Genomic DNA, 12,727 nt, shown 5'->3' with positions numbered 1-12,727 from the left:
GTGGGACTGTGCTTTGGCAAAGTGGGTGGGGTTATATCCTGCCTGTTTGGCCCTGTCTGGGGATCATCGGATGGGGCCACAGTGTCTCCTGAACCCTCTTGTCTCAGCCTCTAGTATTTATGCTGCAGTAGTTTGTGTCGGGGGGCTAGGGTCAGTTGTTTTCTGGACTATTTCTCCTGTCTTATCCGGTGTCCTGTGTGAATTTAAGTTGCTCTCTCTAATTCTCTTTCTCTCTCTCGGAGGACCTGAGCCCTAGGACCATGCCTCAGGACTACCTGGCATGATGACTCCTTGCGTCCCAGTCCCCGGCCGTGCTGCTGCTCCAGTTCACTGTTCTGCCTGCGGCTATGGAAACCTGACCCAGACCTGCTGTTTTCAACTCTCTAGATACAGCAGAAGCGGTAGAGATACTCTCAATGATCGGCTATGAAAACCAACTGACATTTACTCCTGAGGTGCTGACCTGTTGCACCCTCGACAACTACTGTGATTATTATTATTTGACCATGCTGGTCATTTATGTATATCTTGGTCATGTTCTGTTATAATCTCCACCCGGCACAGCCAGAAGAGGACTGGCCACCCCTCATAGCCTGGTTTCTTCCTAGGTTTTGGACTTTCTAGGGAGTTTTTCCTAACCACCGTGCTTCTACACCTGCATTGCTTGCTGTTTGGGGTTTTAGTCTGGGTTTCTGTACAGGACTTGGAGATATCAGCTGATGTAAGGGCTATATAAATAAATTTGATATATTCTTATTCCATTACTTAGATTTGTGTGTATTAGGTATTTGTTGTGAAATTATTAGATATTACTGCACTGTTGGAGCTAGAAACACAAGCATTTAGTTAGGTATTACTGCACTGTTGGAGCTAGAAACACAAGCATTTAGCTACACCCACAATAACATACGTATGTGACAAATAACATTTAAATTATTATGAAGGTCACTTGTGTAAAACGTACTTTTCCACACTCATCTTTTGACATTGCTGATGCATATTCAGTGGCCCGACTGCGTCCAGACTATGTCAAAGGCTCATCCTGGTAGATCTGAACCTAATGCAGCTTGGAGTGATCAGATGACAGAAGTCACATTTAGGTGCCAGGTGTAACTGAGGCCATAAATGCTCCATATCCATTACTTTGAGTGTTATATATATGACTAAATGTGTTTCTTTCTGTGTTACAGGGGCAGTCAAGAAATGGAACGGCAAGACCACAGAACATGACATAAGCAGAGCTGTGGGAGACCACCTCAAGCCCCTGGTAGAGCCGGGGGTGGTGTTTACCACTCCACCACGCCTTCAGCAGGCTGGAAAAGTGGGATTGATGCTGTTTTTCATACTAAGAGGGACCAAGAGTCTGTTGATTGGTCAGTCAYTGGGTTAATTTGTTTTGCAATATGTTCAAATCAAATCAAGCTTTATTTATAGAGCACATTTCAGACTTGGATGCAACACAATGGCTTCACAGGAAAAAACAATTAAAATAAAGATAAATATTTAGTACAAACTTGAGAAAAAAAACTGAAAGACTAATGAGCATTGTAAAGAAATGCCATTGATTAAAATATTAACAATATGATGCTATATCCAACCCAAAATATAAGCTGTTTTTTAGGAGTGGTTCTGAAAGACACTATGGGGGTGTCCACTGAAAGTTGACTAGTAACATCAACTGGGACCTAAAAGACACCCAACAAATCTGCCCAAGAAGAGGGAAACAAAAGAAAAACTCACAACAAACTTACAGACAGGAAGCAAACCAAAAGTGTTGACTCTCCACATCTATCAAGACAACTGGAGCACTGGGCCAGACACTCTTAAATAGAACCTGGACCAGCTCAGGTGAAACACCTTCCCACTAAGGAGATGGACAAGCCAGCACAGGTGTAACACATCACATGCGTCCTACGTGCTAACGAGCTAGACGTGCTAAAGTCCAACCTCAAAACATAAATGGAAAAACCAAAGCCTGTAAAACCTTCCCCTTTAAGACAACAAATATATCCTATATTTTTGATGGACAAGTTTGCTCACCACCAACAGAAAACAACGTCCATTTCACATTACAATCAACTACAATGCTTCACCAATATAAACATGGTTGTCAACAACTGGCTGTCAACAATTAAAAACAATATTTCTAAATTATAATATACAATAGTATTATTTTCTTCAAATGTTTCTTTATAGAATCCAAAAACTCACTAGCTTCAAGAACTCTAGTCTACTTTTTATTTAACCTTTATTTCACTAAGCAAGTCAGTTAACAACAAATTCGTATTTTCAATGATGACCTAGGAACAGTGGGTTAACTGCCTTGTTAAGGGTCAGAACAACATATTTTTACCTTGTCAGCTCGGGGATTCGATCCAGCAACCTTTCGGTTACTGGCCCAACGCTCTAACCACCAGGCTACCTGAAAGTATGTTGAAATTAAGTTGTTTTCAAGTAATTTAACTACAACTAAACGAATATTGGACATCGGGCATAAACTTATTTTCAAAGACATTTTGCTAGGTGGGATAGCCCCAATGTCAAAACACAGTTTTAACGTGTCCAAATCAATAACAAATATGCAGAAACAGTTTGATCTATTGAAAAACAAAACATAAAATGTGTTATATACACAAACATCTGCCACAATAATCATATTACTTGTATTCATTTAAACAAGCTCCTTATAAACTGCACAAGCACCAGAAACGCTGTTGTTTTGACAAGTAGCAATAAATCACTGATATCGATTAGGGGGGAAATCAGGTTGTACGTGATGTTGAATCTAACACAACTAAAAAAAACACATGGAAATGGCTGATATCTTTTACCTCACTGGTTAGAGGACAACCTGCAGAAGACAGTCAGCTACATTTTGGAGTGATGCATTTAAATTATGGGGTCGCTAAACAAAGGAACGCAATCACTCATCGATATCACGTTGAAATCAATTGTGCGAGAGGAGGGATATGAGGTTGCACGTCCTGTTAAAACTAACAGCTCAAAAACCACACGGAATCTGGGAGTAATGTGTACATCACTGGTTAGAGGACAACTTGTAGAAAACAGATCGCTACATTTTGAAGTATTGCATTTTGATTCCAGTGGGTCACCAACGTGTTAAAGTGTAACACAACTCAACACAACTTTCAATTCAGAGCCTGGATTTTTCCCCTGAGGCTAATATCCATATCATGTTGAAATCAATAGAACAGGGGGCAAACGTTTAGGGTTCTACATTGTGACATTATTGAAATTCTCCTAGTACAATGTTAAAACATTCTACATTGTGACATCATGTGTGATGTGTGTGTGTTCTCTGGTGTTGTACCAGGCTGTTTGACTGAGTAAAACTCTTCCCACATTGATTACAGCTATAATGTTTCTCTCCTGTGTGTGTTCTCTGGTGTGATATCAGGTTGCTTAGCTGAGTAAAACTCTTCCCACATTCATCACAGCTATATGGTTTCTCTCCTGTGTGTGTTCTCTGGTGTGATATTAGGTTGCTTAGCTGAGTAAAACTCTTCCCACATTGAGTACAGCTAAAAGGTTTCTCTCCTGTGTGAATTCTCTGGTGTCGAGTCAGATTTCTAGAAGTAGTAAAAATCTTCCCACATTCATCACAGCTATACGGTTTCTCTCCTGTGTGTGTTTTCTGGTGTGATATCAGGTTGCTTAGCTGAGTAAAACTCTTCCCACATTGAGTACAGCTATAAGGTTTTCTACACCTTGTGTGTGTTCTCTGGTTTGATCATCAGGATGCTTAGCTGAGTAAAACTCTTCCCACATTGATCACAGCTATACGGTTTCTCTCCTGTGTGTGTTCTCTGGTGTGATATCAGGCTGGTTGAATGACTAAAACTCTTACCACATTGAATACAGCTAAAAGGTTTCTCTCCTGTGTGTGTTCTCTGGTGTATCTTCAGATGGCTATATTGAACAAAACTCTTCCCACATTGATCACAGCCGTAAGGTTTCTCTCCTGTGTGGATTCTCTGATGAATTTTAATGCCTGATGAGGAGGTGAATCTCTTCCCAGAGTCAGAGCAGCAGTGAATTCTCTTCCCTGTGGATCTCTGCGGGTGTTTCTTGAGGTGTTCTAATGTGGAGAGACTCTTCTCTGCCTCGTCAGCATCATGAGGTTGTTGAGGCTCCCCAGAGGACCCACGGTAGTCCCGTCTCTCTCCTGTGTGAACAACAAGTCAGACAGATGGTTTAAGGCCCACAACAGTGGAAATCCACTGTAAAAAGTGATGCCAACAGCGTAGCCTCGATGTTGTACAACAATTGACGTCTGTAATGAATGTAATGATTATTTGACATTTGTCTTAAAATGAGCAAGAACAGTCATATTTTGTCTTGTTTTCACATTAGTAGTAACATCTAAGCTTGTAAGCGGTGTGCCAGACGACTTTTGGTCTCCAATATAGGCCCCTCTGTGTTTAACTTCTTTGGGCTGCAGGGGCAGTATTGAGTAACTTGGATGAAAGGTGCCCATTTCAAACGGCCTCGTACTCAATTCTTGCTCGTACAATATGCATATTATTATTACTATTGGATAGAAAACACTCTCAAGTTTCTAAAACCGTTTGAATTATATCTGTGAGTAAAACAGAACTATTTTGCAGCAAACTTCCGGTCAGAAAGTGAAAAATCTCAAATCGAGGCTCTGTTCCAGGGTCTACCTAATCTTTTGCTTGAAATCTATTAGTATACATGCTCTTCATACGCCTTCCACTGGATGTCAATAGGCAGTGAGAGAAGAAATTGAGTGTATAGCTTGAACTGAGGTCGAATAAGAGCTCTTGGCATGACGTGACACCAATTTCCTGTTTTCAGGAAGAAGCGAGGAGGAACCTGGGATTGCCTTCTGAAAAGCTGTCGTTATAGACGGCTACTATCTCCGGTTTTGATTTTATTTGATAAATGTGACAATATCATCGTAAAGTATGTTTTTTCAATATAGTTTAATCAGATTATTGAATTTTTTTCGGGAGTTTTGGCGTGTTCCGTTCTCTGAGTTCTAAAACCAAACAACGATTGTTCTGGACAAAGGACCCCTTGTACAACATTCTGATGGAAGATCATCAAAAGTAGGACCCATTTATGATGTTATTTCATATATCTGTCGAACATGTGTACTATTAGTTTGCGCCCAGATTTTGGGCGCTCTCTCGCCATAACGTAAACTGCATGTCGTAATGAAGTTATTTTTAGAATTCTAACACGGCGATTGCATTAAGAACTAAGCTATCTTTAATTTGCTGTCCAACATGTATTTTTTAGTAACGTTTATGATTAGTTATTGATTAGATTAGGTGCCTCTCCAAGATTTCTCCGGACATTGTTATTGCATTTTGCCTAGTATTCACATTGTATAACCACGATTTGTGCCTCTAAATATGCACATTTTCGAACAAACAATATATGTATTGTGTAATATGATGTTATAGGACTGTCATCTGATGAATTTTGAGAAGGTTAGTGAAAAAATTAATATCTTTTGCTGGTTTATTCGTTATTGCTACTGTTGCTGGCTACTGGCTTACTGTTTTTGGCTATAGATAAGCTATATTTTTTATAATGCTATGATTGTGTTTTCGCTGTAAAACACTTAAAGAATCGGAAATATTGCTGGATTCACAAGATGTTTGTCTTTTAATTTTGCTGTACACCATGTATTTTTCATAAATGTTTTATGATGAGTATTTAGGTATTTCAATTTGGTCTCTGTAATTGTTCTAGCTGCTTCGGTGCTATTTCCGATTGTAGCTGGCAAATGTAAACTATGATTTATACCTCAAATATGCACATTTTTCGAACAAAACATAGGATTTATTGTATAACTTGTTATAAAGACTTGTCATCTGATGAAGTTGTTTTTTGGTTTAGTTTGGTTGTTCTTGTGTTAGTAGGTGGTTTTGTGCAAGCGTACCTGTGCTGTTGAAAAATGTCTGTGCTTTTTTGTATTTGGTGAGAGCTTGTAAACATCAAATATACCTGGTGTGTTTTGTCATGTTAGTAAAAACATTTTAAAAATCCTGGAACATTGATTGGCCTGGATCTACAAGATGTGTTTCTTTCATCTTTGCTGTATTTGTGCGAGGCTTAGTTTAATGTGTGAAAGTTAAATTATTTTCTAAAAAATATCTTTTGAAGTTTCGCGCCCTGCACTTGGACGGGCTGTTGTCTATAAGTGTACACGACCACCGGGCTGCAGCCATAACAGGTTAATAAAAATTGCGGCACTCTGAGGGCGATGCAAATGCAATTTGGTTGTAGAAACTCCTCCCTGCTAATGAGGAAACCACTAGTTATGGATGTAGTATGATCTGGTAATGAGGAAACCAGTAGTTATGGATGTAGTATATCTGGTAATGAGGAAACCGCTAGTTATGGATGTAGTATATTGCTAATGAGGAAACCATAGCTTATGGATGTAGTATATCTGCTAATGAGGGAAACCACTAGTTATGGATTAAGTATATCTGCCTAATGAGAACCTACTAGTTATGGATGTAGTATATCTGCTAATGAGGAAGACCACTAGTTATGGATGTAGTATATCTGCTAATGAGGAAAACCACTCTAGTTATGGATGTAGTATATCTGCTAAGGAGAAAACACTTAGTTATGGATGTAGTATAATCTGCTAATGAGGAAACCACTAGTTATGGACGTAGTATATCTGCTAATGAGGAAACCACTAGTTATGGATGTAGTATATCTGCTAACTGAGGAAACACTAGTTATGGATGTAGTATATCTGCTAATGCAGGAAACCACTAGTTATGGATGTAGTATATCTGCTAATGAGGAAACACCACTAGTTATGGATGTAGTATATTCTGCTAATGAGGAAACCACTAGTTATGGATGTAGTATATCTGCCTAATGAGGAAACCGATAGTTATGGATGTAGTATATCTGCTAATGAGGAAAATCCACTATTTATGGATGTAGTGTAATCTGTTGTAGAAAATTCCTCCCTGCTTAATGAGGAAACCAGACACTTCAGAACAAACTTCTTTAGATGTTTAGGGGGAAACAATATTACTATGGTATTAACTGTTGTTTCCATGTTGTGAATTTATCAATGTGTTACTATGGTTACTGTTTGTTCCATGTTTGTGAATGTTATCCAATGTGTTACTATGGTTACTGTTGTTCCACTGTTGTGAATGTTATTCCAATGTGTTACTATGGTTACTGTGTTCCATGTTTGTGAATGTTATCCAATGGTTACTATGGTTACTGTTGTTCCATGTTGTGAATGTATACCAATGTGCTACTATGGTTATCTGTTGTTCCATGTTGTGAATTGTTTATCCAATGTTGTTACTATTGATGTTCTGTTGTTCCATGTTGTGAAATGTTATCCAATGTGTTACATGGTTACTGTTGTTCCCATGTTGTGAATGTTTTATCCAAATGTGTTACTATGGTTACTGTTGTTCATGTTGTGAATGTTATCCAATTGTTTACTACTGGTTACTGTTGTTCCATGTTTGTGAATGTTATCCAATGTGTTACTATGGTTATAGCAGTATGGCCTAATAATTTTGACATAAATTAACTTATGAATATTTTTGGTGATACTTCAAGGAGTCTTACAATTCAAAATCAGAAAGCCTAATGATCCTTGGTATAACCTTAAAACAGTACTATACTGGGAAGCCCTTCATGTTGGAGGGTGTTTCTACAGTACTATACTGGGGAAGCCTTCATGTTGGAGGGTGTTTCTACAGTACAATACTGGGGGAAGCCCTTCATGTTGGAGGGTGTTTCTACAGTATATACTGGGAAGCCCTTCATGTTGGAGGGTGTTTTCTTACAGTACAATACCGGGGAAGCCCTTCATGTTGGAGGGTGTTTCTACAGTACAATACTGGGGAAGGCCCTTCATGTTGGAGGGTGGTTTCTACAGTACTATACTGGGGAAGCCCTTCATGTTGGAGGGTGTTCTACAGTACTATACTGGGAAGCCCTTCATGTTGGAGGGTGTTTCTACAGTACTATACTGGGGAAGCCCTTCATGTTGGAGGGTGTTTTCTACAGTACTATTACTGGGAAGCCCTTCATGTTGGAGGGTGTTTCTACAGTACTATACTGGGGAAGCCCTTCATGCTGGAGGGTGTTTCTACGTACAATCACTGGGAAGCCTTCATGTTGAGTGTTTCTACAGGTACTATACTGGGGAGCCCTTCATGTTGGAGGGTGTTCTCTACAGTCAATACCGGAAAGCCCTTCAATGGTTGGGAGGGTGTTTTACTAACGGAAGCGCCTTATAGGGTTTCACATACTACTACTGGGGAAGCCCTTCATGTTGGAGGGTGTTTCTTACAGTACTATTACCTGGGGAAGCCCCTTCATGTTGGAGGGTGTTTCTACAGTACTATACTGGGGAAGCCCTTCATAGTTGGAGGGTGTTTCTACATACTATACTGGCGCGAAGCCCTTCTGTGAGGGTGTTTCTACAGTACTCATACTGGGGAAGCCCTTCATGATGGAGGTGTTTCTACAGTTATATACTGCGGGAAGCCCTTCATGTCTGAGGGTGTTTTCTACAGTACTATTAACTGGGGAAGCCCTTCATGTTGGAGGGTGTTCTACAGTACTATACTGGGGGAAGCCCTTCATGTTGGAGGGTTTTCTACAGTACTATACTGGGGAAGCCCTTGATGTTGGAGGGTGATTTCTACAGTACTATACTTGCCGGAAGCCCTTGCATGTTGGAGGGTGTTTCTACAGTACTATACTGGGATAAGTCCCTTTCATGTTGTGAGGGTGTTTCTACAGTACTAATACTTCTGGGAAGCCTTCATGTTTGGGGGTCTAGTATATTGGAAGCCCTTCATTGGCACGGTCATATATACTGGGGAAGCCCTTTCATATTGGAGGCGTGTTTTCTAAATCAATTATGCATAATCAAATATTTATTAGTCCATACACATGGTTAGCAGATGTTTAATGCGAAGTGTAGCGAAATGCATTGTGCTCTCTAGTCCGACAAGTTGCAGTAATAACAACAAGTAATCTGTTAACCCTTAACAAATTTTTCCCAACTACTACCTTATACACCACAAGTGGTAAAGGATAAAGAATATGTACATAAAGATAATATGAATGCATGTGGTAGGGTACAGAACGGCATAGCGCAAGATGCCAGTATTAGATGGTAATAGAGTACGGTATATACCATATGAGCATGAACTGTAGGGTATGTAAACATAAAGGTGGCATAAGTTTAAAGTGGCTAGTGTACATGTAATTACATAAAGATGGCAAGATGCAGGATGCATAAATAGAGTACAGACTATACATTATGAGATGGGGTAATGTAGGGTATTAAGCATTTATATGTAAGATGGCATTGTTTAAAGTGGCTAGTGGTACATTTTTACATAATTTCCATCATTCCATTTTTAAAAGTGGCTGGAGTTTGAGTCAGTGATGTTGGCAAGCGGCGCTAAATTGTTAGTGGTGGCTTGTTTAACAGTCTGATGGCCTTGAGATAGAAGCTGTTTTTCAGTCTCTCGGTCTCTGCTTTTGATGCACTGTTACTAACCTCGCGCTTCTGGATTGATAGCGGGGGTGAACAGGCAGTTGGCTTGGGGGTTGTTGGTCCTTGATGATCTTTATGGCCTTCTGTGACATCGGGTTGGTGTAGTGTCCTGGACGGGCAGGCTATGTTTGCCCCCGGTGGGTGCGTTCTGCAGACCTCACTACCCTCTGGAGAGCCTTACGGGTTGGGGCGGAGCAGTTTGCCGTACCAGGCGGTGATAGCAGCCCGACAGGAGCTCTCGATTGTGATTGTAGAAGTTATGGTGAGTGCTTTTGGTGAAAGCCGAATTTCTTCAGCCCTCCTGAGGTTGAAGAGCGCGCTGCTGCGCTTCTTCCACGACTGCTGTCTGTGTGGTGGAGCAATTCAGTTTGTCCGTGATGTGTACACCGAGGAACTTAAAAACTTTCCACCTTCTTCACCTACTGGACCCGTCGAATGTGGATAAGGGGTGGTCTCCCTCTGCTGTTTCCTGAACGTCCACAATCATCTCCTTTGTTTTGTTGACGTTGAGTGTGAGGTTATTTTCCGACACCACACTCCGAGGCCCTCACCTTCCCTCCCTGTAGGCCCGTCTCGTCTGTTGTTGTAATCAAGCCTACCCACTGTAGGTCATCGCAAACTTGATTGCTTGAGTTGGAGGCGTGGCATGGCACGCCAGTCGGGGTGATAACAGGAAAGTACAGAGAGGGCTCAGAACGCACCCTTGTGGGGCCCCAGTGTTTGAGGATTCAGCGGGTGGAGATGTGTTAACTACCTCACCACCTGGGGGCGGCCCGTCAGGAAGTCCAGGGACCAGTTGCACAGGGCGGGGTCGAGACCCAGGGTCTCGAGCTTATGACGATGTTTGGAGAGGTACTATGTTGTTAAATGCTTGAGCTGTAATCCGATGAACAGCATTCTCACATGGGTATTCCTCTTGTCCAGAATGGGTATAGGAGCAGTGGTGCAGTGTGGTTGCGATTGCGTCGTCTGTGGACCTATTGGGCGGTAAGCAAATTGGAAGTGGGTCTAGGAGTGTCCGGTAGGGTGGAAGGTTGATATGGTCCTTGACTAGGTCTCTCAAGCACTTCATGATGACGGAAGTGAGTGGCTACGGGGGCGGTTAGTCGGTTTAGCTCAAGTTACCTTAGCTTTTCTTGGGAACAGGAACAATGGTGGCCCTCTGAAGCATGTGGGAACAGCAGACTGGGATAAAGGATTGATTGAATATGTCCGTACACACCAGCCGCTGGTCTGCGCAGACTCTGAGACGCGTCTGGGGAATTGCGTCTGGGCCTGCAGCCTTGCGAGGTTAACAACGTTTAAATGTTTTTACTCACCCTGCGGCTGCAAGTGAAGGAGAGCCCGCAGGTTTTGGTAGGGGCCGTGTTCAGTGGCAACTGTATTTGCTCCTCAAAGCGGGCAAAAAGTTGTTTAGCCTGGTCTGGGGAGCAAAGACATCCTTGGTCCGCCGACGGGGCTGTTTTTCTTTTGTAATCCGTGATTGACTGTAGGACCTGCCAATACTCTTGTTGTCTGAGCTGTTGAATTGCGACTCGATTTTGTCTCTGTACTGGGATCTAAGTCCTGTTTGATTTGCTTGCGAGAAGAATAGCTACACTGTTTGTACTTCGGTCATGTTCGCGGTCACCTTGCCCTGGTTAAAAGCAGTGGGTCTACGCTTTTCAGTTTCACGCGAATGCTGCCTTTCATCCACGGTTTCTTGGTTTGGGATGTTTTTAATCGTTGGCTGTCGGGTACGACATTCTTCACATGCACTCCTATATGAAAACTCGCTCACCGAATTCAGCATATTCGTCAATATTGTTGTTGGACGCAATGCGGGAACCACGTATTCCAATCCGCGTGATCGAAGCGATGCTTGAAGCGTGGATCAGATTGGTCGGAACCACGTTGAACAGACTGGCGCGGAGCTTGTTGTTTTAGTTTCTGTTTGTAGGCTGGAATCAACAAAATGGGAGTCGCTGGTCAGCTTTTCCGAAAAGGGGGGCGGGGGAGGGCCTTATATGCGTCGCGGAATTAGTATAAACAAGTGATCTAGGGTTTTTCCAGCCCTGGTTAGCACAATGATATGCTGATAGAATTTAGGGTTTTGTTTTAGATTAGCTTGTTAAAATCCCCACTACGATGAATGCCAGCCTCAGGGTGTGTGGGTTTCCACCGTTTACCAAAGATGTCAGATAAAGTTCGTTCAGGCCATCGATGTGTTCTGCCTTGGGGGGGAATATATACGGCTGCTGATTATGACCGAGAGAATTCCCTTTGGTAGAAGTAATGCGGTCGCATTTTGATTGTGAGGAGTTCTAGATCCAGGTGAACAAGAATGAACTTGAGTTCCTGTGTGTTGTTTGTAGATCACACCACGTCCGTTAATCATAAGGCATACCCCCCGCCCCCTCTTCTACCAGAAAAGATGTTTTGTTTCTGTCGGCGCGATGCATGAAGAAACCAGCTGGCTTGCCACCGACTCCGTTAGCGTCCTTGAGTTGCCATGTTTCCGTGAAGCAAGAGCACTGCTGCAATTCCTGATGTCTCTCTGGAATGCACCCGTGCTCGATTTCATCAACCTTATTGTCAAGAGGACTGACATTGGCGAGTAAGTTAGTATGCTAGGGAGTGGGAGCGCGGAATGTTGCCCGTCTCGAAGCCTGGCCAGGAGACCGCCTCGTTTGCCCCTTTTACAGCGTCGCACAGGGTCGCCGGCTGTGATCAGTCCAATTGTATTGGGTGGAAGCAAAACACTGGATCCGTTTCTGGGGAAAGTCAATATTCCTGGTAGTAAAAGATTGATGAGGGTTGACGTTATCGTATATATTCAGTAGTTCCTCCCGACATGTATGTATGAAACCTAAGATTACCTGGGGTACCGATGTAAGAAATAACACATAAAAAAACAAATACTGCATATTTTCCCAAGGAACGCGAAGCGAGCGGCCATCTCGTTTCGGCGCCGGATGTTACAGTACTATACTTGAGGAAGCCCTTCATGTTTGTGAGGGTGTTTTTCTTACAGTACAATACCCGGGGAAGCCCTTTCATGTTGGAGGGTGTTTCTACAGTACTATACTGGGGAAGGCCCTTCATGGTTGCGAGGGTGTCTAACAGTACAATACCGGGGGAAAGCCCTTCATGTTGGAGGGGTTTCTACAGTACTTATACTGG

At 42.2% G+C, this 12,727-nt stretch overlaps 1 long non-coding RNA gene across 1 annotated transcript; it reads left to right on the top strand.

The window, feature by feature from the left end:
- Nucleotides 1–335: 335 nt before the first annotated feature.
- On the top strand, nt 336–3,450 carry LOC139024275 (uncharacterized). Its single transcript, XR_011475555.1, has 2 exons — nt 336–455; nt 1,191–3,450. It is a non-coding gene; the product is annotated as an uncharacterized lncRNA (long non-coding RNA).
- The last annotated feature ends 9,277 nt before the right edge of the window (nt 3,451–12,727 follow it).

Source organism: Salvelinus sp. IW2-2015, unplaced genomic scaffold, assembly GCF_002910315.2.
Source record: "Salvelinus sp. IW2-2015 unplaced genomic scaffold, ASM291031v2 Un_scaffold1277, whole genome shotgun sequence".
Lineage (NCBI taxonomy): Eukaryota > Metazoa > Chordata > Actinopteri > Salmoniformes > Salmonidae > Salvelinus > Salvelinus sp. IW2-2015.
The sequence above is the reverse complement of the archived record's forward strand: the minus strand, read 5'-3'. Positions and strand labels throughout refer to the sequence as shown.